This window comes from Centruroides sculpturatus, unplaced genomic scaffold (genome assembly GCF_000671375.1).
Source record: "Centruroides sculpturatus isolate CEXI.00-Female unplaced genomic scaffold, Cexi_2.0 scaffold658, whole genome shotgun sequence".
In the NCBI taxonomy this organism is placed as follows: Eukaryota; Metazoa; Arthropoda; class Arachnida; order Scorpiones; family Buthidae; genus Centruroides; species Centruroides sculpturatus.
The window spans coordinates 294,091-300,054 of record NW_019384934.1 but is presented as its reverse complement, the minus strand read 5'-3'; the positions used below and the strand labels follow the sequence as shown (position 1 = coordinate 300,054).

Here is a 5,964-nt window from a genome sequence, read left to right as displayed (position 1 = left end):
AAGTAGAAAAAAAAAGACAAGATATATATAATTAATATTTTATATTATATTGTATATAAGTTATAGCCTATAGCAGATATAACTGTACAATAGAAAATATTTATATATTAATAACTACATTATAGTTATTAATATTATTTATATAATTTCCTGATGCTGTTTTATTTAATAAGTTAGTTTAACTTTTTTTTTTTTTATTTATTTTGAAGGTTAAATCTCAAATTTCTTTTACTTTTGACGTTTGCAAATAATAAAGTATAAGATTATATATGACTGCTGTAATTTGAGATTATTTGTATGTCTCCACTAAAGTAAATTCCTGATTATGCCATTGATCTTTATTATTTATAAATTTATAAAGTTTGAGGTTGTTAGTATATTCAGTTTTCCTAATTATTATAAACAGATAAAATAAAAATCGAAAAATAATCTTATTAAATTAACAACAAAACAAAATAGTAAAAATAAGAATTAAATTTATCAATTAATCATATAACAAATGATTTTCCATCATTTTATTATTATTTTTTCTTTATACAAAATTATATATTTTTTTTAAATTTTAATGGAAAATGTACTAGACTGACATCTATTATCAGAACTAATAATTAAACTGTCATATAATTTTCACTTCTTTGTAGCATAATTTACATACAAGAATGTCAAATTTATAATAAAAGTAACAAAAATATTTGAATGTAAAATAAAATCGATATTAATTAAAAGTCTATTCAAATTATTCAAAATTATGCGTATTTTTATTAAGATTTTTTTTCTTATTATACTACATACTGTAAGTGTAGTGACAGGCGCACAAAAGAAACTGTAAACGAATTGTAAAAAATAAAAATAAATAAGTAAATAAATAAATAAACACATGAGCTAATTTTACTGAAAAATACAGATCCAGTGTTCTTTTTTAACAATTCGTTCAGTAAATATAGGCATAGAATAGAATAGAGGAAACATATCCATGCCTTAACAAAAAGCATTAAACATTAATAAATGAAATTTAACAAAAATAAAAATACCTTTACTTTCTGAAATGTATTTTTTTTACATATATAATAACAAATATATTTGCGATTGCGCGGGCGAAAAGAAATAAGGACAAACATTAAAATTAAAGTCCAGTTATTTTAGGACAAATCAACAGAATCAACAGAATTATTTGGACGAAGCTTTCAAATCTAGAAGATCCTACATTCTAAGATCATTACTAAGAATATGACTCATGGAACGTATGGCGCTTTCGTTAATTATTACTCAATGCTTACTTACATAATTCATTAAATTTAAATTATCATAAAGTATCAAGGGAAAGAAATCAAGGAGAGCCTACATTTTCCGCAGGATCCAGAGGCTAACTATGAAAAATTTTGTCCTAATCAGTCAAAGATTTTAGAAATGTATAGTAAACAGATATACACCAGACGTATAAGTCTTTCTAGCTTAATCTACAAAACAAAAATCTATACAGAAATCTATTTCATACCCTCCCTTAAGATAGAACATGAACATGACACTATAGTAAAATAAAAAGTTATACAAAATCTTATAAAATTATACAAAATATGAGAAAAAATATATTAAAAAATAATAATTTAATTTATGATCAAAATTCTTTTAGTTAATTTTAGAAAAAGAATATTAATAGCATAATAAATATTCATTAACATACAAGTAGTAATATATATATACGAGGATAAATTGATATTTAATAATCTAGAAATCATCCATCAAAGTTATGATAAAACCATTTTGATTGAAGTACAAAGCTGTGCCCACTAGTTGCAGAATAGATAAAACCATGAGCACTAGCCGGTTCGCACCTAATCCTGCTAGACACGTGGAGTTTTACAGACTTTCTTAACTTGTCTAATACTTACATAAGGACCAAATCCCCATAAAAGTCCGCCTGGAAGACATAATAATATCCCATTCTTCCGTACGTTGTATTGCCTTATACCATCAATCCAATCCAAAATGTGTTCAAGCAATATTCAAAGGTTTTGAAAGATATTTGTAATAAATTTTATTTTCATTATTTCCCTAAAATATATTTTTAAAAAATGATGTCTGAACTGTATCTTATCTAACTATAAGAAGAAGTATTAATTAAATTGAATTGACAAATGTCATATTTGTCAATTCAATTTAATTAATACTGCTTCTTATAGAATAAAATTGAAGAATTTTTACACGTTATTTATTTCTTCAAATCTTCATTGTTTAAGCCTTAGGGTCTATAAAAATAATACTCAGACATGACAATTCCGTAGACGTTAAAAGTTCGAAGACCATTGTGGCATACAGTCATTGTAACCAATACAATGGGCGCTTTACCAAATAACGCTCCCAACGTTTTTATATTTTAAAATAGAGAAAAGTATAGAAATATATACATACATATTATTTTAAAATATTAATTATATATATAATTAATATTTTATATTATATTGTATATAAGTTATAGCCTATAGCAGATATAACTGTACAAGAGAAAATATTTATATATTAATAACTACATTATAGTTATTAATATTATTTATATAATTTCCTGATGCTGTTTTATTTAATAAGTTAGTTTAACTTTTTTTTTTTTTATTTATTTTGAAGGTTAAATCTCAAATTTCTTTTACTTTTGACGTTTGCAAATAATAAAGTATAAGATTATATATGACTGCTGTAATTTGAGATTATTTGTATGTCTCCACTAAAGTAAATTCCTGATTATGCCATTGATCTTTATTATTTATAAATTTATAAAGTTTGAGGTTGTTAGTATATTCAGTTTTCCTAATTATTATAAACAGATAAAATAAAAATCGAAAAATAATCTTATTAAATTAACAACAAAACAAAATAGTAAAAATAAGAATTAAATTTATCAATTAATCATATAACAAATGATTTTCCATCATTTTATTATTATTTTTTCTTTATACAAAATTATATATTTTTTTTAAATTTTAATGGAAAATGTACTAGACTGACATCTATTATCAGAACTAATAATTAAACTGTCATATAATTTTCACTTCTTTGTAGCATAATTTACATACAAGAATGTCAAATTTATAATAAAAGTAACAAAAATATTTGAATGTAAAATAAAATCGATATTAATTAAAAGTCTATTCAAATTATTCAAAATTATGCGTATTTTTATTAAGATTTTTTTTCTTATTATACTACATACTGTAAGTGTAGTGACAGGCGCACAAAAGAAACTGTAAACGAATTGTAAAAAATAAAAATAAATAAGTAAATAAATAAATAAACACATGAGCTAATTTTACTGAAAAATACAGATCCAGTGTTCTTTTTTAACAATTCGTTCAGTAAATATAGGCATAGAATAGAATAGAGGAAACATATCCATGCCTTAACAAAAAGCATTAAACATTAATAAATGAAATTTAACAAAAATAAAAATACCTTTACTTTCTGAAATGTATTTTTTTTACATATATAATAACAAATATATTTGCGATTGCGCGGGCGAAAAGAAATAAGGACAAACATTAAAATTAAAGTCCAGTTATTTTAGGACAAATCAACAGAATTATTTGGACGAAGCTTTCAAATCTAGAAGATCCTACATTCTAAGATCATTACTAAGAATATGACTCATGGAACGTNTATATATATATATACATAAATTTAAAAATATACAAATTAAAATCTAACATATATATATGTATGTATGTAAAATCTAATATAAATTTTATATTAGATTTTACATACATGCATGCATTAGATATATGCATTAAGGATATCTACATGTACTTTGCTGGAATTTGTTGGAATTTATTGGACAAACAATGAGATTTTTACAAGACAAAAGTTTATCACGAAAAACAGTTTTATAAGAATGATTAAAATTCTTCAAAATCCTAAGAATTCGAATAAACTTTATGAGAAGAAAAATTAATATTTTTTTAAAATGAAATGGCTTGGTTTTACATGTTTATTTATTAAAATTAATTATATTAAAATATTTTTTGAATAAAATTTTGTTTAAAAGATTCTTAATAAACAATTAATTCGAAACATTTTCAGTATTAAACAAGAATCACGACTGAATTTTTGAAATTAGACGGTTAAAGAGAGTTAAGTAGAAAAAAAAAGACAAGAGATACAGACAGAAACATTGTAACAAATTTAATAAGGACGATGAATTAAAACCAATTATCCTATTAAATTTTTTAACAAGCTATAATAATTTTAGCGTAGTGGAACATATTTTTCTAATAGCAGTAACTGAATGATAAAAGGTTACACGTGACAACCATTATAAGTCGTTATTTGCTGTAAACCGAAGCCTGATAAGGTTGCACAGTCTCACCTTGTAAAAGTAAACATTCTCAGTTATAAATACGGAGTTACCTTGCAATAAAATTCAATATTTCACGTGGAGAGTCAAGATGATCTTGTTTATCTTTGCCATTTTGACAATCATAATTACATTACAGGTAAGTTAAACTATAATGATGGTATGATAAGTAATTCAGTCTTATTAGATTTTATATTACAGGTTAGCCAGACTTCAGTTATACCTGGTAAAGTTTTATTTAATTTTCTAAATATCAATATTAATATTTTATTACTTTATATAAGTCTAAAAATTAATTTTTTTCAGATCAACAAAATCCTCAAGAGTTACATCTAAAGAATGCAACCATTAAAGAATTTCCAAGTTCTGTAAGTTGTTAGTTTTCTTAATTATTATATTCCCAATATAAATGTTTTTTTTTTTTTTTTTTATTGTGGGCAATAAAAATTATTAGCATGTTGACAATCTTTTGAACTAATTTAAATTTATTCGGTAACTTTCTGGTTACTTTTTAATAAACTATTAGTGACAGTGTGAATTGCAGGAGTGTTCGCATATGTCGAAGTTTTATATTTAACTACAAACTAAGAAATTTAAGAGATAAGCATAAAATATCTGTGTCTCAACTTTTGGTAAAGTGAAGCATAGTTAGCAGATTAAGACTTTACAGTGGATGGCTTAAAAGTATTCTCAAGGTCAAATGGATATTAAAATGCATTTGTTTGCATAAAGAAATTACATTTTTACGATAATGTGCGTTCTACAAGACATGTGGAAGAACATCTCAGATGCTGCTCACAAAAAGTGAAATCTTGTATAATTGTAAAAATAGAATATTGTAAAATTAATATACATTTCATAATATTTATGCATGTGATAATTCACAAATGAAAGCTGCAGTTTTTTCAATTATATCATTTAAATATATATTTATTTCGGAATAATTTTTAATTTTATTTTGAATATGTATATGGATATTTCCATTTTAAAAGTATTGGTTTCATTTACTGATACTTATATTCTCTTATCTTTTACATAATGTTTAATTAAAACATTTTCATCTTACTTTTAAAGAAATATTTTAACTAAATATAAATTATAAAACATGAAATTATAAATTTTTCAGATTAATTATTTTGCATATATTTAATTGTGACATTTAAATAGGTACATTATAGTGCACCCGATAGAACAAGCGCCTGAATATAGAGATAAAAGTGGTAAGTGGAAGGGATATACAGGACAAGTTGTAAACCAAGTAAGTAAACATAAAATTCGAGTGTTTAAAATAAGTTAATGTGCAAAAAGCTAATTTTACAATCAAAAATATAAAAATCATACATAGATAATTTTTCTAAGCCACGGAAAATAGGCACATTAATGTAAATATACAGTACTGTATTACCATTCCACTACAACAATAAAACAAGGCACTCCACAATATAAACAGTTGTCAAAAATCAAATCGAGCGATATAGAGTAACGAACGTATATAACTGGAGATGCCATGTAAGTCACTGCATAATGTTGATTGATTGATAATCAACGTACAGTTATAACCAAACACGAAATGAAACCCAAATATAATGTGTTAGTATGCAAATGAAAGAAAAATTTTACAAATG

General features: G+C 23.6%; 1 long non-coding RNA gene across 1 annotated transcript; it reads left to right on the top strand.

Moving 5' to 3' along the window:
• Positions 1-4,326: 4,326 nt before the first annotated feature.
• On the top strand, positions 4,327-4,712 carry LOC111632044. The gene is made up of 3 exons (XR_002757801.1): positions 4,327-4,478; positions 4,541-4,565; positions 4,646-4,712. It is a non-coding gene; the product is annotated as an uncharacterized LOC111632044 (long non-coding RNA).
• Positions 4,713-5,964: the final 1,252 nt, after the last annotated feature.